This window comes from Gorilla gorilla, chromosome 21 (genome assembly GCF_029281585.2).
Source record: "Gorilla gorilla gorilla isolate KB3781 chromosome 21, NHGRI_mGorGor1-v2.1_pri, whole genome shotgun sequence".
In the NCBI taxonomy this organism is placed as follows: Eukaryota; Metazoa; Chordata; class Mammalia; order Primates; family Hominidae; genus Gorilla; species Gorilla gorilla.
Genome location: NC_073245.2, coordinates 24,921,155 through 24,943,524, shown reverse-complemented (window position 1 = coordinate 24,943,524; position 22,370 = coordinate 24,921,155). Strand labels below are relative to the sequence as shown.

At 39.8% G+C, this 22,370-nt stretch overlaps 1 protein-coding gene and 1 long non-coding RNA gene across 6 annotated transcripts in view; one reads left to right on the top strand and one right to left on the bottom strand.

Annotated features, from left to right (window-relative positions):
* Nucleotides 1-22,370, bottom strand: part of MACROD2 (mono-ADP ribosylhydrolase 2) — a 2,087,937-nt gene that overhangs the window by 1,105,051 nt on the left and 960,516 nt on the right. The window lies entirely within an intron of this gene.
* LOC129529211 (uncharacterized) overlaps nucleotides 15,943-22,370 on the top strand; it is a 46,037-nt gene continuing 39,609 nt past the window's right edge. Inside the window, exon 1 of the long non-coding RNA XR_008674674.2 lies at nucleotides 15,943-16,081. This is a non-coding gene — a long non-coding RNA (uncharacterized lncRNA). The remainder of the gene's footprint in view (nucleotides 16,082-22,370) is intronic.

Here is a 22,370-nt window from a genome sequence, read left to right as displayed (position 1 = left end):
GTGGACAATCACACCCTTACTAAGGTGACAGCCACTTGTAACCTTGACGCCCCTGTCTTCAGTCCAGAATGCTGGTCTACTGTTTCCTGACTTGATTTCTCAAAGGAAAAGTTGGCCGGGCATGGTGGCTCATACCTGTAATCCCAGCAGCACTTTGGGAGGCCAAGACGGGCAGATTACTTGAGGTCAGGAGTTCAGGACCAGCCTGGCAAATATGGTGAAAACCCAGCTCTACTAAATCCCAGCTATTTGGGAGGCTGAGGCAGGAGAATCACTTGAACCTGGGAGGCAGAGGTTGCAGTGAGCCAAGATCAGGCCCACTGCACTCCAGCCTGGGCAGTAGAGCGAGACTCAGTCTCGAAAAAAAAAAAGAAAAAAAAAAAGAAAGAAAAGAAAAGTAGCCATTAGGACTTCAAAGAGAAATCTTCCAATTTTTAAACGGTGGCCACAAATACTAAACTTTTCTTTAAATCATGGTTTAGTAGGATGGATTTGTGCAGGAAAACCAAGTCACTTGAAGAGACACCAGAAATAGCAAGTTGAATGCAGGAATTGGGGTTTCTACAAATGATAGGTGAGCCAGAGTGGATAAAGGACAGAAAAGTCATGGTGGAAGTTGTGGGACGGGCAGGCAGAAGGGTGAGAAAGCAGACCCAGAAACCTCATCCTAGAGCAACACCAGAGTGGTGGTTCTCAGCGGCTTATGGGCAAGGTGTCCTGGAAATTCCCTGGAAAGATCCCACCAGTGATTACTGTCTGCAGCAGTGAAGTGAGTGGTTCTCAAGCCACCAGGAATCCCACATCTGCCCACACATTCGGCTGCAACAGACTCCACTTCTCTTCTGCCTCCCAGATCCTGTACGCGTTCCCTTCACTGGGAATCTGGAATCAGAACTATTAAGAAAAGAGGACTCTGGGGTATGTGCTTCTTGGTTTCTCCTTTTCATTGCATCCCAGAGATGGGATGATGTCAAATTGACAGCAGACAAGCCTAGCACTGACAGTACAGGATGAGAAAAGTTATCACTGGGGATAATTCCACTTTCAAGGCACAGTATACAATTTCCAATTTAGAGAATGACTGCAGAAACCATTTGAACAATTTCATCTTCTTACATGAAGAAAGGAGAATGCAATGTGTTGAAGATACTGTCCCAGGTAACACATACAATCTTTGATAAGAATTCAATGAACATTTCACTGGGTTGCACGCCCAGTTTTCCTTTCTTCCCTCTCCTTGCCTTCCCCAGCCCTCCTCTCTCTTCCTTTCTTCTTCCTGCTCCTTCTTCTTCCTCCTCCACTTTCTCATTCTTCTTTATATTTTAACATCACAAAAATACCTTCTCAGGAGTTAGGAATAAGGAGAGCAGGTGTAAATAAAGGGATAGCACAAAAGTGTTTTGGGGAATGATAAAACTGTTCTATATTCTGATTGTGATAGTGACTAATTACAGAAATGTATACGACTGTTAAAATTCATAGGGAAGAGCACCGGAAGGTCAGATTTTACCATATGATAGTAAAATTACTGAATAGTGATAACCTTAAGACAACAATAAAAAGAAACATATCCTCTTGTAACAAAAGTAGGCATCATCAAAGCAACTTAAATTAATGAAATACATGAACTCTGAGAGATCTACAACTTCTGACTGAACGATACTATCTGGGGTCTTATAGAAAGTCAGGAACATGCAGGAGAAAACATTCAGTGGTAGATACCTTTAAACAAATCAAGAAGCATAATCTACTATTGGTATTTAAATGTTAATCCTCCATGAAGATTAAATAATCCTTTCCAAAACTGTCTGTGCATGTTTACTATATAAGAAGATGGTCTTCACATAGAATTTACTTTGTTTAGGGGGAATCAGTCAAATGCTCTTAACTCCAACCATTATTGTAAAAAGCAGAAATTAAAATTACAGTAGAAATAAAATACATCTAGACAAAGGATAGCTCTGGTTGGGAAGCAATATATCAACCATTATTATGAGACAATTAATTAGACCTAATAAACTTTAAAGTAAAAATAGCATGTAAACAAAATTTTAAAAAAATTAAAAAGCCTTGCTTTTTCTATCTGTCCATTGGCCTGGAAGAAAATTCCCTAGGTAAAAAATGAAAAAAAAAAATCTGTACTATAAAACTTAAATAAAAAACGTATGTTGCTCAACTTGCTTAAATGTAGACATTTAACATACTTAAAGTCTTTTCTAATTATTCTCTCACTTATGATAACACTGTCTCATCAGTTGCCTGCAACCCTGTCTCTCTACACTTCGCAAATATCTGGTCAAAATTCAACAACTAGTTGGTGCAGACAAAGTTTCACTTCAAGTCTGCCTTTGACTCACACTTGAACACTTTTCAACTGTCACTTCAGAATATCAGTGATTAGCATGCAAAAGGTTTATTTAATTTCTTTATTTCTTTTCAGGGAAAAGAGGTTAGAAACAGCTGTCATTCAGGTGATGAATACAAGCTGCCAGCCTTTGAAATAGCAGGTAAAATAGTTGAGGTTGGAATTAATTAGCATTTAGAAATCTCCCACACTGGATTGTACCCTGGCAAAGAAATGGCTGTCCGTCTTTGCAAATTATTTTATCAGTTAAAGTAGTCAGGATAGAAGGCACAGTGGAAAGATAAAGCAAGGCTCTTGAGTATTCAGAAACAAAAACATAAAATAGTTTTCTGCTCTTTTTAAAAATTTAGGCTCATATGCATAAATCTAAGACGTGACATTCAGTCCGAAGTCATGCCTGAGCATACCATAAGCCTTTTAAAAATCATGTTCAGGGGCTTATGATGATTTTCAGCTGACATGTGACATTCAACGTTGACATTCATGAAGCTGTCACCAATGCTGACCCACACAATGGCTTTGCAGCCACTTGATTTGTTACGTATCCTGAAAGAAAGAATATTTTCTAAAAGAAATTTCTCACTGACCACAAATTCTGTTTGTTTTAGGTTTTATTAAGGTGATACACCTTGGAGCACACCCAAATATCTGAAGAAGAAAAAGGAGGAGGAGAAAGGAGGAAGAGGAGAAGAAGAAGGAGAAGGAGAAAAAAAATGGAGGATAAGGAGAAAGAACAGGAAGAAGGAGGAGGAGAAGGAGGGCAGCAATTATTATTCTATTTCAGAATTACATATATGTCCTAACAAGTTGACTTTTAAGAAAAGTAACTTTAATTCATATATGACATTTAATATATATGAGGAACATATTTTAAAAGCACAAAATGATTGATATCAGATATTTAATGATAGACAATAAGTGACCACCTGGCAGGTTTTAAAAGCAAGAAAAAGCAACACATGGTTAGAGTGTCTACAGAAGATCAGAATGTTGGCTGGGTGCAGGGGCATGCACCTGTAATCCCAGCACTTTGGGAGGCTGAGGCAGGTTGATTGCTTGAGTTCAGGTGTTTGAGACCAGCCTGAACAACACAGCGAAACCCCACCTGTAGCAAAAATACTAAAAAGAAAAAAAAAATAGCCGGGCATGGTGGCACACGTCTGTGGTCCCAAATACTAAGGAGGCTGAGATGGAAGGATTGCTGGAACCCAGGCGGTCGAGGCTGCAGTGAGCCATGGTCGCACCACCACATTCCAGCCTGAGCGATAGAGTGAGACCCTGACAAACAAAACAGAAAAAAAAAAGAGAGAGAGAAAGAAATTCAGAATCTTGATGCTAACTAAAAAGCTCTTTGACATCTGGTTCTAAAACGTGGCTTAGAAACAAGGTGGCTTCATTTCCCCCAGTAGAAAAACAAAACCAAATATACAGCACCTAGTTTTTTACCAGCAATACCCTAGAACTAAAATACAAGGAGACAGTTTCCAGGGCTACAGAGAAGTGAAAAAAACTCCAAGATGACAGTAAGAGAATTGGACTTACATATCTGTGACACCTCTTCCCACCATCTGCCTGGCATCAAGTGTGCAGAAATTTTCCACTAATTCACAGTTTCTACACTGGGAAAAGTGAGATCAAGGAGGACAACCAACTTCCTTACCATATTGGGTTCCCTAGCAGGAGACCTGTCCCTGTTTCAAGTCACAGGAAGCATCAATAGTGCCTGGAGGAAGAAATACCCCAGAGGGCAGCCAGAGAAAAAGAGGTGAGGCAGGACTACCAACCCCTCCCCAGGAAACTCTGCTCTGTAGTAAGAAAAAAAGAGAGAAGACCCAAATAAATAAAATCATAAAGGAAAAAGGAGACATAGCAACTGAGACCACAGAATTATTATGGATTACTACAAACTATACCCCAACAAATTGGAAAACCTAGAAGAAATGGATAAATCCCTAGACACATACAATCTACTAAAATTGAACTATGAAGAAATAAAAAACCTCAACAAACTAATAATGAGTAATGAGACTGAAGCTGTAATAAAAATCTCCTATCAAAGAAAACCCCAGGATCTGATGGCTTCACAGCTGAATTCTAACAAACATGTAAAGAACTAACACTAATTCTACTCAAATTCTTCAAAAAAATTAAAGAAGAGGGAATATTTCCAAACTCCTTCTACAAGGATAGCATTACCTTGATACCAAAACCAGGCAAAGACACAACAAACAAAGAAAACTACAGGCCAATGTCACTGATTAACATAGATACAAAAATTCTCAACAGAATACAAGCAAACCAAATTTTACAACACATTGAAAAGATCATTCACCAAGATCAGGTGGAATTCATCCCAGGGATGCAGGTATGGTTCAACACACAAAAATCAATAAACATGATATATCACATTAACAGCACCAAGGGAAAAAAAATGATCATTTTGATACATGCTGAAAAAGCATTTTAGAAAATTCAACATCCTTTTATGATAAAATGCTCCACAAACTGCGTACAGAAGGAACATACCTCAAAATAATAAAGGCTATATGACAAAACCCACAGCTACCATTGTACTGAACATGGAAAAATTGAATGCCTTTCCTCTAAGATCTAGAACAAGACAAGGATGCTCACTTTTACTACTTTTATTCAAAATAACACTAGAAGTCATGGCCAAAGCACTTGGGCAAGATAAAGAAATAAAAGACATCCAGATTGGTTTGTGTTTGCGTGTATGATTGTTTTGTTTTGTTTTTGAGACAGGGTGTCACTCTGTTGCTCAGGCAGTAGTGCAGTGGTGCGATCACCTCTCGCTGCAGCCTTCACCTCCTGGGCTCAGGTGATCCTCCCAACTTAGCTTCTGGACTAGTTGGGACTACAGGCATGTGCCACCACACCCAGCTAACTTTTTAATTTTTTTTTCTTTTTCTTTTTTTTTTTCTTTTTGCAGAGATGAGGGTTTCCATATGTTGCCCAGGCTCCAAACTGGAAAAAAAAAGTCAAATTAGCCTTGTTCAGGTTTAGGTTTTCGATTTAGGTTTTCCTATATACAGACGAACATGATCTTGTACTTAGGAAAACCTTAAGACTCTACCAAAAAACTGTTAGAACTGATAAACAAATTCAGTAAAGTTGTAGGATAAAAAAATCAACACATAAAAATTATCAGCATTTATATATACCAGCAGTGAATAATCTGAAAAAAATTCATGAATGTAATCCCATCTATAATAGCTACAAAGAATATAAAATACTTAGGAATCAATTTAATCAAAGAAGTGAAAGATCTATACAAAGAAAACTATAAAACACTGATGAAAGAAATCGTAGAGAACACCAAAAAAGGAAAAGAATTAAATATAAAAATAATTAATGCTCATGGATTGGAAGAATTAATATAGCTAAAATGACAATATTATCCAAAGCAATTTTACAGATTCAATGCAATCCCAATCAAAATACCACGGCATTTTCACAGATATAGAAAAAGCAATCCTAAAATTGATATGGAACCACAAAACACCCCAAATAGCCAAAGTAATCCTGAGCAAAAAGAACAATGCTGGAAGCATCACACTACCCAACTTTAAAATATACTGCAGAGCTATAGTAACCAAATCAGCATGATGCTGGGACAAAAAGAGACACATAGTACAATGGAACAGAATAGAAAGCCCAGATATGAATCTGCACATTTATAGCCAACTCATTTTTGACAAAGCCACCAAGAACATACAATGAGGAAAGGAGTCTCTTCAATGAAGGTGCTAGGAAAATTGGGTAACCATTTGTAGAAAAATGAAACTAGACCCCTATCTCTCACCATATATAAAAATCAAATCGAATGGATTACAGACTTAAATCTAAGACCTGAAACTATAGAAGTACTAGAAGAAAACTTTGGGGAGATGCTCCAGGCCAAAGCAGACTTTTTGCGTAAGATTTCAAAAGCAGAGGCAGCAAAAGCAAAACCTGGTAAATGAGATTACATCAAGCTAAAGATTCTGCACAGCAAAGGAAACAACCCCAAAGAGAAGTGGGAGTCCATAGCATGGGAGAAATATGTGCAGAGTATCCCTTTGACAAGGGATTGATAACCAGAGTATGTAAGAAGCTCAAACAACTCAATAGTAAAAAAAAAAAAAAAAAAAAAAAAAAAAAAATCTGATTTAACAATGAAAAAATATCTGAATAGACACTTCTCAAAAGAAGACACATAAATGGCCATTTGATTTGTTACAAATCATGGAAGGAAGAATATTTTCCAGAAGAAATCTCTCTCCCTGACCACAAATTCTGTTTGGTTTAGGTTTTGTTTTGTTTTGTTTTGAGACAGTCACCCACGCTGGAGTGCAGTGGCATGATCTTGGCTCACTGCAAACTCCGCCTCTTGGGCTCAGGTGATCCTCCCACCTCAGCCTCCTTAGTAGCTGGGATTACAGGCACATGCCATCAAGCCTGGCTAATTTTTGTTTTTTTAGTAGAGCTGAGGTTTTACCATGTTGGGCAGGCTGGTCTTGAACTCCTGGCCTCAAGTGATTGGCCCATCTCGGCCTCCCAAAATGCTGGAATTACAGGTGTGAGCCACTGTGCCCAGCCTGGTTTAGGTTTTATTCAAGGTCACAATCGAGCACTTTTCAAATGTTCAACATGACTAATCATCAGGGAAATAAAAATCAAAACCACAATGAGATATCCTCTCACCCCAGTTAAAATGGCTGTTATCAAAAAGACAGGGATCATAGACGCTGACAAGGATCTAAAGAAAGGGAAACCCTTATACATTGTTGGCAGAAATGTAAATTTGTACAGCCACTCTGGAAAATAATATGGAGGTTCCTGAAAAAACTAACAATAGAACTACTATGTGATTCAGTAATTCCAATACAGGGTATATATCCAAAAGAAAGGAAATCAATAAAATAAAGAGGTATCTGCACTCCCACGTTCATTGCAGCAGTATTCACAAGAGCCAAAATATGGAATCAACCAAAGTATCCATCAATGAATGACTGGATAAAGAAAATATGGTATATGTATGCAATTGAACATTAGTCATCCAATAAAAAAGAATGAAATAAAAAAAAACAACTTGTTATCTGCAGCAACATGGATGGAACTGGTGGTTATTGTGTTAAGTGAAATAAGCCAAGCACAGAAAGACAAATATCACATCAATCATACATGGGACCTAAAAAGTGGACCGCATAAAGATAGAGTAGATTGGTGGTTACTAGAGGCTAGGAAGGGTAAGGGGGTGGGAGGATGAATAGAGGCTGATTAATGGGTACAAATATACAGTTTGATAGAAGAAATAAGACCTTGTGTTTCATAGATCAACAGGGTGACCATAATTTACAATAACCTATTGTATATTTCAAAATAGTTAAAAGAATAATTTGAATGTTTCTAGCATTAAAAAGACAAACATTTAAGATTATATATACATATATATATCCCAATTACACCGATTTGTTCTTTACAAATTATATGAATGTATTACATTATCACATGTACCTCAAAAAATAAATATACCTCATTATTATTGCCTGGCAAGCAAATGTCAAAATACTGTACCCAAACTGGAGCACAGTCTGAGCATTTTGTGATAAGATAAGTCTTTGTTTTGATGATGTAAAAGATGACTGATTCTCCATTATTCACAAGAATATTTTTTGAGACTCAGAAGTAATTATGAAAAAAAACCTTTCACACAAGGCAGGAAGAATGGATCTCCACAGGCCCGAATGGAACCAAACTCTGCCCTACAACCACCACCACCACTACCTTTCCTCCTCTGCCTGCACACTCACCCCCTACCACCTCTTCTACTGCCTTCACCAACTGCCTCCACTCACACTCCCAGACCTTCCCATCTCGGCCTACGCTACCTCCACCGCTACCTCCACTTTTCCATGTCAGAGTCCTACTCCTTTGCATCCACCAAAACAACCTCCACACTCTCCTGACCTCCCACGCTGGCTTGGTCCCAACCACCTTCTACTTCTACCTCTTTCAGCAGTCTCCATTTCACATCGTTTCCAATGTATTTACCTAACCTACCTTCCTTTACTTGCCTGAAGCTTCCTTTAGCAGCTTCCTTACAAAATAACAAGCTACTTCTTTTTCTTTTGTTTATTTTCTCCTGCTCCTAACTTAGTGATTGCCATAATAACTGCATAGTTAAATCTAAACAAGTTTTCCTCTCCCTCTCCTCATCAGCTGACATGGAGAAGAGCATGGTTTCTCTGGCTATTCGCAGAAATATATGCTTTTTCATTGCCTCCTACTTACAACTTTGTGGATTTTGATTTTTGGTCATTCTCAGTCTCTTATCTAAAGACAGGTGCCAGGCACAGGTGAATTTACCATGGAGCCAATTAGCCTGAAGTTTCTGGGCCCTTCACATGCATGAGTGGGGCCATTGCAACATTTTATTTGCATTTTTTTTTTTTTTAGAAAGGACCTTTAAAATTGTAAAAGCTTCAGATCCCATATAACCTGGATCAGCTCCTGGAGGAGAGAGAGCTACAAAGATTTACTAGTAAAGCTTTGGTTTATCAGCAGTTTTCATGTATTTATTTTATTCTAATCCATTACAGGCATATATAAAGATGGGCTGGCTAAAAGCTTGTGGGGTCATAGAAACATTTTCAGCAGGTATTTGAAGAGGTAGTTTATGGGACCTAGAGCAGATGGAAATATCTCTTTGCTGGTCAGCACACAATCAATAAGGACAAGTCACTCTGAAATGACCTCACTGTATTACTTGAATTCTAAAGTTTCTTTCTTATCTCAGGGCATTTTCACTTGTTGTTCCTTCTGCCTCAAATGCTCTTCTCCCAGATCTCTGCAAGGCTGGCTCCTTCTTGACCTTCAGTTTTCAACTCCTATGTTACCCTTCGAGAGGCCCTCCCTGCAATTGTCTCCATGCTCAGTACCATTTGTTTTCTTTATACCACATACTCATATTAACATTTTTTTTGCAGATGTTTTATTTACTTTTTGAAAGTCTGCATCCCCCACTGAAATGTAAGCACAAGAGGGCAGAGACCTCAGCTGTCTTGTACCTTATGGTATTCCTAAGGCCTGGAATGTGCTTGGCTCCTAGAACAATTAGTACTTATGGAAAAAAGAAAAGAAGGAAGGATGGGTGAGTAGGTTTGATGGACATGATTCAAATCCAGTAAAATATTTTCAGAGTCTATTATAATATTCTTAGCACAACACAGAGAAAATACAAATAGTAAAATTAATGCAAAAGTCAAACAATCATTTGTAAAGAAGATTACTGGTAAATCTAGGAGTCTTAGAACATTTTTGCACTAGAAGACTGGAAGGATTTAACATGCTCCCTTCAATGATAGCAGTTCACTGTGGTAGTGAGAGGATTCCAGAAGGTGGCTTGGCCACCCAGGAAGAGGTGATGAAGTTCAGAAAAGTTCCCTAGGCAATTCCAGCATTCCAGTCTACACTCCCAAATCTAGTCCCAGTGGAAGATCTCTGTGTTTCTGGACAAAGATAAATTCTAAAAAGGTGTCCAGCACATGCCTTGTGTTGAAGTGGTTATATCAAGGGATCCCAGATGCCTGAGTTTTCACTGGCTACATTAGGGTTGCCTGGGAAACTAAATACAACAAAAAACACATAGGCATTCCTGAGCCTTACCTGAGATTCACTAAGTCTCTGGGGTAGCCTGAAAAATTAGTACTCTAAAGACCTTTCCAGCATATTCTGAGATGCTGCTACTAGATTTGAGGACCATTGTGTTGAATGATGGAACCAGAATTCAAGAAGACCTTAACAGGCTTGAGCAATGTGCCAAAAAAGACAAGATACATTTAGAATCTTTCTAAGGTATTGAAGAACCTGAGTTAATGAACAAAGATTTAAAATTTTCAATGGAAGAATAGAAACACTTGTTCTGAAGGAAGGTGTGTGTGTGTGTGTGTGTGTGTGTGTATGTGTGTGTGTGAAATATAGGATTTGTGAAACTGTGTCAAATATCTTTCTTTGGTCCACTCAGTTCAATCCCCATTTTTCACCCTGCTCCATGGCTGGAGGCTGATCTTTATGGATTTCATCAATGGTGTCCCTCACCCTCTGGTATCCAGTAGGCCAAGGAGGAGTCCCCTCAGGAGAGTGGAGGAAGAGAAAAGAGAGCACTCTGGGTACTTATTCCCTCAGCCCTCTCTATTGGAGCTCTGTCTTCAACTGAAGGTCACAGTCCCTCTACATAAATCTCCTCCTCCAGAGAGTCCCTTTGTTAAACCTTTTCTTTTATTATTTTATTATTATTTTGTTTTTTGGGGACAGAGGCTCGCTCTGTTGCCCAGGCTAGAGTGCAGTGGTACAATCTTGGTCACTGCAACCTCCACCTTCTGAGTTCAAGCAATTCACCTGCCTCAGCCTCCTGAGTAGCTGGGATTACAGGCGCATGCCACCACACCCAGCTAATTTTTGTATTTTTGATAGAGACAAGGTTTCACCATGTTGGCCAGGCTGGTCTCGAACTCCTAACCTCAAGTGATCGACCTGCCTCAGCCTCCCGAAGTGCTGGGATTATAGGCATGACCCACCATATCCAGCCTGTTAAACCTTTTCTGATTTTTTTTTTCTCATTTAGATGTGTTGTTTTTGCTGAGACCACAATTGATGGTCTGATCTCATGGGGAGACGGGTTGAAGGTGCATAGGATTATAGCTTCATAGCTGCTTGTAAAAAAGAGCAGCTATGCTGCTGCTCTCATTATGCTCTCACTTAATGAGAATGTGGCCTTCTTCTGTTGCTTTATTATGTGTCTAGAATAGGGGTGATAGTCCCATGGCTCTCCATACAAATCTTGTCTCATCAGGAATTTATGTCCATTTTATAAGAAACATTGATATCCTGGAAGGGCCAGAAGGGCAGACAGATGGCTGGTTAGATGTTCAAATTTCTGAGCTCATTCGTCTTGGTAAACTCTTTGACGTGCTGCAAGAGGCACCAGTGCATGGGGGCATAAGCAGGAACTCTGAGGGCCAGATGGCCCGGAATTAAGTCCCGGCTCTACCTACTTATCAGTTGTGCAACTTGACAAGTTATTTAACCTTTCTGAGTTCCTGATCTTTCTTAACTGTAAAGTAAAAAAAAAATAATAATACCTTTCTCATAGGTAATGATGATTGAATGAGTTATCACCTATAAAGAGCATCCCTAGAACAAAATAAGTATGTTTTAAATAAATACAAATAAAAATTCCAATCCTCACTGTACAAATTTCAGAGTAAACCATTACCTTCAATAAATGACAAGTGCCTTATGTTATTTTTCTATAAATAGTAAGTTATTTTAAATGGCTATTTTCTGCAGATATTAATTTTAGTCTACAAAGAGCCATTAAAGTTGAATTATGGCATTAAAACAAAAGTTTGAGACACTGAATGATTTACTCCAATAGAAACTTTACTTTTTTTTTTTTTTTTTATTTTTTTGAGTCAGGGTCTCACTCTGTCACCCAGGTGGGAGTGCAGTGGCATGATCATGGCTCACTGCAGCCTCAATCTCCTGGCCTCAAGCGATCTTCCCATCTCATCTTTTATCTTTTCTAGAGCTGAGTTCTCTCTATGTTGCCCAGGCTGGTCTCAAACTCTTGGACTCAAGTGATCTACCCACCTTGGCTTCCCAAAGTGCTGGGATTATAGGCCTGAGCCACAACACCCAGCCAAAAACTTTAAAAATATATCTTAGAGGTTAAAATTCTAATATTTTATTTCTGTGCTAAGATTCAGAGAACATAATTTGAAAGAGCCAATGCTAGCATTTTAATTATCCTTCCCATTCCTATCCTCTTGTCACAGATAATGATACTGTGTTATCTGTTTCTATGATTGTAAGAATTTTGAATAACACCTCAATCTTACCCAAAAAGCACAATAATTTCCAGTATGTATAAAGGGATTTTGTGTTAAAGTCCAGATTTCAAAAGCCATGAAGCATGATGTTGACAACCCTGAAAATTTCTCATGAAAGTGGTTAAAAAAAAAGGTTACATTAAAAGAGTTTTTCTCTGAAAACTACTCTTTCTATTTCGTTAATACTTATTTAAAAATCTCAACAATATATTTTGTCTATATAAAAGAAAAGAAGACACCCTGGCATCATATTACAATGTTGCCAGAAATTAGTTATATAATTATCCAAATTTCATCAGCACAGCATTCTCTCTGCCACTTAAACTTCAACTTTAGGCCGGGCGCCGTGGCTCATGCCTGTAATCCCAGCACTTTGGGAGGCCAAGGCAGGCAGATCATGAGGTCAGGAGTTTGAGACTAGCCTGGCCAACATAGTGAAACCCCATCTCTACTAAAAATACAAAAATTAGCCAGGCATGGTGGCACACGCACCTGTAGTCCCAGCTACTTGGGAGGCTGAGGCAGGAGAATCACTTGAACCTGCGAGGCGGAGGTTGTGGTGAGATGAGATTGTGTGACTGCACTCCAGCCTAGGCAACAGATTGAGACTCTATCTCAAAAAAACAAAACAAAACAAAAAACTTCAACTTTAAATGTTCCTTCAGGATCACTTGGAATTTGGGTATACATGAAATGGAAGTGTTTGTATGGACTCCCATGCTCAAATAAGAAAGATGGATAACTTTTAACAGGTTTTTTTGGGATGCAGGAGAAAGGAGGGAAAGAGAAATGTAGCTCTGGAGAGAAAAGGTCAAAGGAGCTGGGTAATGCTCAGGACTGGGCTTTTCACTCCGCCTGTTCCCAGGGCAGGTCTCCTTGCTTAGCTGAAAGTGAGTGTCACGGCTGTTCCTTCAGCTCATTTCCATTCACTGGAACAATGACTCTAAATTAGAAACTCTCAGCTGTGGGCAATTTCTGCAAAACCTCTAACAAGAACTCCCAGCAACTCCCTTCTCTCAAGCAAGTGAGGAAGGTTATATAAGTCATAGAGAGTTTGCCCACCCGGAACCAGGGGCACAGCCAGTTCTGAGAACTTTCTCTGTTATGCTTCCTTTATTTCGTACCAGGTAGGTAAAGCCCGAGATTATTAACTTTTTGCTGGTTTGCTTGGTGGATTTTTTTTTTTTTTTTTTTTTTTTTTAAGAAACAGGGTCTCTCTCTGTTGCTCAGGCTAGAGTGCAGTGGTACATTCACAGCTCACTGCAGTCTCGAACTCCTGGGCTGAAGTGATCCTCCCAGCTCAGCCTCCCAAGTAGCTGGGATTACAGGCATGTGCATGTGTCATCACACCCAGCTAACTTTTTTTTTTTTTTAAGAGATGGGGGTCTTGTTATGTTGCCCAGACTAGTCTTGAACTCGTAGCCTCAAGCGATCTTCCCACCTCATCCTCCCAAAGCACTGGGATTACACGCCAGGTGTGAGCCACCACACCTGACTGACCCTTTGATTTTTTTAATCGGGGACATATCAGAAGTAATTTAAAGCTATGTGGAAGGGATGATATTTATTCATGTATGTTTACTTTTTAAAAATTAATTGAAGTCCACTTAAAACTTTACAACGTTTACCAAAATGCATCACAAAGCTTCTTAGAGAAAATCATGCTATGGGTCTGTATGGCAGACGCACCTAACAGCAATAACTCAAGCATACCCTGAGAAGAATCCAGGAGTGGCCAAGCTGGAGATTCACTCCTCATCTATGAAGAACATCTGAACCCCTGGCCTATCACTTGGAATGCAGACTATACAGGGATCAGGGGCCTTTTGTTTTGGGTTAAAGGAAGGTTGCTTGGTGAAGATTGCTAAGTGAACATGCTATATAATATGCATGCTTTTTACAAATGGTAGTGGTTTTCCTATCCAGCCTCCCATTCCGAGAATGTTCTGTATATAAGTCTTCTATAAACCCTATGTCTCATTTACTGGCTCCGGGTCTGTTACTGAGCCATCCCTGTTGGAATCAATAGGGGCCTGGCATGACAGTGTCTATATGTGTTTTCTGGTTGCTTCCTAAATTTTATTCTGAATAAGAAAATTTTCATAGTTCTACTAGAATAAGGACCTCATCTATCAATTCTGTGCCTTCAGTGCCTACAGTAGTGCCTGGGACTTGGTAGGTGCTCCATACATTAAAAAAATATATTTTTAAGGATGGGGTCTCACTATGTTGCCCAGGCTGGTCTTGAATTCCTAGGCTCAAGTGATCCTCCTGCCTCAGCCTCCTGGGAAGCTAGGACTACAGATGTGAGCCACTGTGCCTGGCTTTTTTTTTTTTAATTTAAAAAAATTGCCATAATTAAAAAAAATTACTTAAAAAATGAATGAAAACATGGGAACAGGAGATAGGCTTTTTTTTTTTTTTAAGACAGGCTCTCCCTATGTTTCCCAGGCTGGCTTGAACTCCTGGCCTGAAGTGATCCTCTGGCATCAGCCTCGCAAAGTGCTGGGATTACAGGCATGAGCCACTGTGCCCAGCCAAAATGTTTAATACTGTTATTGAGTACCAGCTCTGAGAAGGTGTCATGGCAGGCATTTGACATGCACCATCTCAATCTCCCAACAATGCTAAAAGTTAGGTGCCTGTGACATACTAAATTTATAGATGAAATGCTAAAGTAAAGAGAAGGCAAGTAGCTTGCCTGAGACCTCATAGCTCAGAAATGGAAGAAGTCAAACCTGGATAGTTGAACTCCAGAGTCTACACTCAGAACACCACAGTTAATATACATGTTTTAACCTCTGCTTCCCATTTTTCCTTATGTAAGAACTCAGCTGTGTTTAAACTGGTGAGAAATCATTCCACATTGACAACAAAGTTTGTGAAAGCAAAAAATGTAGTTATTTTCATTTATACATAAATTTACATTTTTAAAAAGTATGTATTGATTGTGACTTAATACAAATATACATTTGGCCTCTGCCCTGGTTCCTGACACAAAACTCATGTAAATTTCTTTTTTTTTTTTTTTTTTTTTGAGACAGAGTCTCACTCTCTCACCCAGGCTGGAGTGCAGTGGCGCAATCTTGGCTCACTGCAAGCTCCGCCTCCCGGGTTCACACCATTCTCCTGCCTCAGCCTCACAAGTAGCTGGGACTACAGGCTCCCGCCACCACGCCCGGCTAACTTTTTGGTATTTTTAGTAGAGACGGGGTTTTACCGTGTTAGCCAGGATGGTCTCGATCTCCTCACCTCATGATCCGCCTGTGTCGGCCTCCCAAAGTGCTGGGATTACAGGCGTGAGCCACCGCGCCCAGCAAACTCATGTAAATTTCTAAGTGATGAGGTGACAGGAGAATTTTTCTGTTCATGACAGAAGAGCTTCTAAAACTCTTGGATTATCCGAGTGATAGGGGTGAGAAGAGCATCTTCTGTTACTCTTAATAAGCCCCTTTCAAGCATACCCGAGTTTACGTTAATAAGGTAACTCAGAGGATGGGAGCCCCTTGCCAGAGGAACCAACCATGTGACTAAAAGGTTGGAATTTTCAGCTCCACTCTCCCTCCTCCAGGATGGGGAGAGGGGCTGGAGATGAGTCCAGTCACCAATGGCCAATGATGTCATCAATCACACCTATGTAATGGAACCCCCACAAAAACTCTAAATAAAGGGGTTCCAAGAGCTGCTAGGTTGGTGAACACATGGAGGTGCGGGGAGGGTGGCGAGCCCAGCGAGGACGTGGATTCCCCACGGCCCTTCCCACATACCTCGTTCTTTCATTTGGCTGTTTCTGAGTTGTGTGCTTTATAATCAACTGACAATGGTGAGTCAAGTGTCTTCCTGAGTCCTGTGAGCCATTCTAACAAATTATTGAACTTGAGGGAATTGTGAGAAACCTCTGATTTATAGCCTGTCAGTTAGAAGTATAGGAAGCCCAGGCTTATGATCACCATCTGAAGTGGAGCAGTCTGTGGGACTGATTCCTTAAACTGTGGGGTCTGTGCTAACTCCAGAGCCAGAACTGAATTAAATTATAGGACACCTAGTTGGTATGAGAATTGTAATGTGTAGAAAATCCGCACATCTGGTGTCAGAAGCGTTATGAGAATGGAGAAATGTTTTCCTTTGCTGATAAATATAAAAAGCCAGCAATTAATTAGTTTCTCTCATTTTAAGGCCCTTCATAAACCTCCCTTGCTTTTCCCTTAAGAGGGCAAAGAATTAGAGCAAACCAAACAAAAACATGCTTATAATGTAAGCAACAAATATGGCTGACTGCAGCTAAAGGAACGCTAGTGATTAAATACAGGAAGAGTGCTCTTCAAGTACTTTTAGCCATAAAAATAATGTTGGTGTCATTTATTGCATATACTTCAAATTCAGTTTTGTCAACAAAATGGACACCTTCTAGTGAATTTGAGAAGATGTGGGTTGGGAATGTAACCCATATTATATGATTTTTCATGGTTGTTTCATGTAGACATCCTTCAGAGCATGGCCTCAGCTACCATGTGGCATCATGTGCATGCTTCATACAGGATGATGAGGACTTAGGACCTATGCTTTGGTATCAAGCACCTTTGAAACATTCCCCGTCCAGCAGGCAGTGGACTTGAGTTTCAATCTCAGCATTGATATTAACCAGCTATGTAATTTTTTGGCAAATCCCTTACCTACTACTTGCTTTATCTTCCTCTAAGTCAGAATAGTTGACCCTTAAACACCTTCCAGCACTAAGCATATCTTTCAAATCACGACCTTTTAAAGCTTTTATTCTTAGTGAATTCTAAATCCTTAATTGATGATTTATTTATAGCTCTAAAATCTTAAGAAAACTCAAAACTCTGTACAAGTTAGTCTTACAAATGAACAAAAACATCTAGGTAGATGACTCATCAAGATTTCTGAGGGTTTGGTGACTTGACAAAGGATATGAACCCGTGAGGATAGAATGATAATTCTCCACTGACATTGGCATGCAGCCAAGCTGCCTCTGGAGCTGATGGGGTGTTGGGCATAAAAGGATGAAGTAGTAAAACCCCTGAGTTCCTGCAGCTGGTGGACAAGAAGATGCATGAATGTGTCTATTCAGAGTTTAGTATGGCATCCATGTTTCTGCTTAACCTGGAAAATCCAGTTTTTCTTTTGCACGCCAGTGGGTGCCATTGCAGAAAATGCAGCACATCATCCTAAGAATGGAGTCAAATTAAAAGTCTCTGAGGACTCAGCCATGCCTTGGTAACAAGTAAAACTGGTCACCAGCATTCTGCACTGTTGAATACATATAATGGTAAAATGTGGATACCTAAACAGAATTTTGATCAAGTGCAGAAGAAAAAAGCAATAGTTTTTGTCGTTATTGTTTTTTACATATAGTAATAAGCTTCTGAAAACAGAAAGTGACATTCCAACATGGACCACTGAGGAGTAAACACCTGTAACATCTTTCAGTTCAATTCCATCAGGAGCAGATACTAACAAGCAGTTCAACCAGCATCTACTCCAACACCCTTCTAGCTTACTTTGATTGCTATACTATAGAAGACAAAAAGCTAAAACTACATTTCCCAGGTTCCCTGGGAGCTAGCCTGTAATGAATGTGGAGCCACCAAGCCAACCCAAATGTGTGAACACTGAAGGTGAAGGCAAGCAACACAAACTATTAGCTGCATGAAAGAATGGCTCCTTGGGAGAAAGCATGGCGGCAGAGTATCTGGTTCTTTTTTTTTTTTTTTTTGTGAGACGGAGTCTCGCTCTGTCGCCCAGGCTGGAGTGCAGTGGTGCAATCTCGGCTCACTGCAAGCTCCACCTCCCGGGTTCAGGCCATTCTCCTGCCTCAGCCTCCCGAGTAGCTGGGACTACAGGCGCCCGCCACTGCGCCCGGCTAATTTTTTGTATTTTTAGTAGAGATGGGGTTTCACCGTGGTCTCGATCTCCTGACCTCGTGATCCGCCCACCTCGGCCTCCCAAAGTGCTGGGATTACAGGCGTGAGCCACCGCGCCTGGCCGAGTATCTGGTTCTTTTGAGGAGCTGTGCCAGAGTTTCTGGCCCCTGGACTTTAATGTCGTAAGTGACAATATGTGGGTAATAGCAGCAGTAGTGTTTCTGCTAGGACAGTCTAGTGTTGAGGCTGGGCATTTTTGAGGTGTCATCCCCGGCTGCATTGTTCCCGGATTAAACTACATAGAATGGATTCTGTAGCATGCAACCAAGAACTCTGATTACATGCTACAATCTTCTTTTGCTCTACTTCTTGAACTTTCACCTTCTGGCAATGATCAGCAGTAACAACATTTTTTCCCCTTTTCCTGTGATTGCAAGAAGCTCTTAGCGAAGACAATCTCACTTACGTACGGGATCCACACTTGATATGTTTTCAGGAAGTTGTAAATAGGCAGGAGAAGGCAAGATTATACTGAAATTACAAATTTAAGTTGTATGACTGACTATACAAGAAATTGAACACTGGAAGTTTTTCTCCCACAATAATGCAAGGATGAACTGACAATAAGGTGGGTGTATTTAGTTAAAACCCACATTCACTGGAATCACAGGAAGCCCAGTATAATTATCATCAATTTGGTAAGGCTGTAGTGTCAGTTAATTTTATTTCTTGAAGCATTCAAGACATTTCAAATACACTTTTCTAATTAGCCATTGCCTTTGGCTCCCGCACCCCCTGCTTTTGCAGCCCACTATACAGGTGGCAAACACAAGATATAGCATGCTAGAGCATTTTTTCCTCCTCAAAAAGGGAAAAAATATCATGTCAATTGGAAGAGTTGAAATCATGTTCAACACTCTGGGTTGGCTCTGATTTCAGCCTCCTGTGACACTCCACTCTCATTCCCACACATGGAGCTAATGTCTCTGGCATGACTATATTGAGTTTGACTTGTTCATATACTAAAACTGCTTGAGCACTCAAACATAATGCTTCCTTTTTTTTTTTTTTTTTTTTTTGACGGAGTCTTGCTCTTGCTCTGTCACCAGGCTGGAGTGCAGTGATGCAATCTCGGCTCACTGCAACCTCTGCCTCCCGGGTTCAAGTGATTCTCCTGCCTCAGTCTCCTGAGTAGCTGGGACTACAGGCGCGCACCACCATACCCAGCTAATGTTTTGTATTTTTTGGTAGAGACGGGGATTCACCATGTTGGCCAGGATGGTCTTGATCTCTTGACCTCATGATCCACCTGCCTCAGCCTCCTAAAGTGCTGGGATTACAGGTGTGAGCCACCGCACCTGGCCAGTGCTCCCTATTTTTTTAAAAACTGCTTCAGATATTTCTCAATTAACAAAAATGATTAAATAATGCCCTAGCTATTAAAAAACAAACAAACAAACTCTGCATTTAGGCAAAAGTGTGAAGATGGCAACAGGACAGCCTGGGAAAAAGAAAAGTAATATCCATCAAGAGGCTACCTGTCCCAGGTGCCTTACTGATACAGATTTGTTATTTCATTTTCTCAATGACCATGTGAAGAGACAAATAACTTGCCTAAATTCATGGAGTAAGTATGCCACAGAGACAAGGCTGGAACCCAGTATTTCCTGTCTCCAAAGCCATTTCCATTAAACTCCACCAGAGAGGTCAGGAACATATTGCATAAGTCCCTGCGAGCCAGGCCATTGATAATCCTATCCTGTATCTCTTTCTTTGAATCTGTTCCAATGAAACACACCAAGAAATCTTGTTTAGAGATTATAATTTAAGGTACCAATTTGAATGCAAATACTGTTGTACAATAAACATAAAAAGGTCATATGAACGCAGTAGAGAATGTTGTCATACTCTATGGAGAAGGAAGATTGGTGAAGCACATTCTACGCTATACAAATCACAAATATCTGAATGACCAAGGTTTCTAGAGGATATAACAGCTCAAGAGCCCCATATGCAGAGAACTTTAGAAGTTAAGCCTTCTGTATGTATTCTGCCAATTTCCAATGGGGGAAATGTCATTTTCCTTTCCAAGGATGATGACTCATGCAGAATCAATGAACAGAGATAGAAACATGTAATAGCCTTTTAAAATCTGGTAATTTGATGATTAAGTCATGCCTTCAGAAAATTCTCTGGACTTCTCATTACAAAATAGCACCCTGGTGATTGGGTGCAGTGGATAAGCATTATGTATAACCACTATCTGAGGGTAGAGTTTTCTGAAACTAAGATCAGTCTGGGACAGTAAGGTGTTTCTTTTTCCTGGATTTGTTATTACAATAGCACCACAATATTATTTATATTATGGAAGGCTAAAAAGTATAAAGAAAGCATTTGAAAATGAGCATAATTTTAACCAGAGTTGTTAACTCCCATTTATCTTTGAGATGAGATTGAGAGAAAAGGGTAAAAAAACAAAACAAAACAAAAAACACAGGAGATCGTCCCCTGGTGAAAATGATTCTCTCTGAAAATGGCCATAAAAGACAAGCATTACGTAGTTTCAACCACCTGCCTGATGAGGAGAAGTGAATAAGAAAAAAAAAAATTGTGCCAATACCTTATACACAGAAAAGGAGATATTTAACCCAATCTTTAAATATCAGAGCCTAAGGAGGCAAGGCAATCGGGAATAAAAACATACCGAGGGTTATTTATATTACAAATCTTATTAGATTTGTAGCTTCCCTTTCAGCCCTTTCCATGTTTTTAATATGTTTTAATGATAGTAACTGTGACAAGAAATTGGGTGATAGAAAATAGAGTAGCATTTTCACTTTCATCTGTGTCTCTTCAGAGACTGCTCTCAGATTTCACATCCAGATCCTAGTGTTTTTTAAAGTAGGATAAAGAGACAACACCAACAGGATATTTGCTTGAGTCTCCCTGTTTCCCACTAGGACAGTGTCTTGGTGCAGACTGAAGAGCTACTACATATATAAGGGTGATTGTTTACTCTGCTTATCTATGCAAAAGATCTTAGATAAATAAATGCTCTCATCTACCCTTTCCTAGTTCAAAATCGCATCATCTTATTCCTTTGATATTGTCTAGACTTCCTATATCTGTGGTATTTAACTCTACTTTCTTTCTTTTTATTTTTTATTTTTTTTTATTTTTTGAGGCAGAGTATTGCTCTGTCACCCAGGCTAGAGTGCAGTGGCATGATTTCGGCTCACAGCAACCTCCACCTTCCAGGTTCAAGCGATTCTTATGCCTCATCCTTCCCAGTAGCTGGGATTACAGACATGTACCACCACGCCAGGCTAATTTCTGTATTTTTAGTAGAGACAATGTTTGGCCAGGCTTGGCCTCAAGTGATGCACCTGCCTCAGCCTCCCAAAGTGCTGGAATTACAGGCACAAGCTACCACACCCACCCAACTCTATTTCCATATGGTATTATTTTTCTGTTTTTTAATATGCTTAACTTTTTTATGAAAAAGCAAGATTTTTGTTATAAGCTAACTTTCCAAAAACTAAAAATAGCCTTGGTCTAATTTAAAACACTTTTATAACAGCTGAAAATAGATACAATCTATAAGATAATTTGCTCATCATGGTCTATATATGACCTCAAAGACCCAAAGAGGGTTGCTCGTAAATGGAAAATTAACTTTTTAATGACCATCAGTCATCATCTTTTTTCAGTCTGAGCACTGGTGAAAAAGTTGCAGAGAAATATAAGATGAATCATTTTCTACCTTTATGGTTTATGGAGGTTCTTCTCTTTCCCCACACTCCACCCACCCACCCCCCCACCCTCTCCCCCCCCCCCGCCCCGCCCACACCACCAGCCTAGGAAACCCTGAGGCACAAGGCCTATAATTAAGAGTGGCCCTGGCGGCCCATGCCATCACCTATCTTAGATATTTCAACAAGATAGACCACTGGAGTAAGTATGCAAGGAAAAGAAAAAGTACATTGCTTGAACTCACACCATGATATTTTGAAGGTAGCACTAACAAGATTTTCTCTAAGAGACTTTATAGAGAAAGTAAGAGAAACAGGGTAGTCAAGGAGATCACCAAAAATTTTGGCTTGAACTGTGGAAGAATAGAGTTGCTGTGACCTAAGAGGCAGGAAACTACAGAAGGTGTGCATGTATTTTTTGAAAGTAAGTGTCGTGCTAAATTAGAAAGTCAGTTTTGGAGATGACACATTTTAG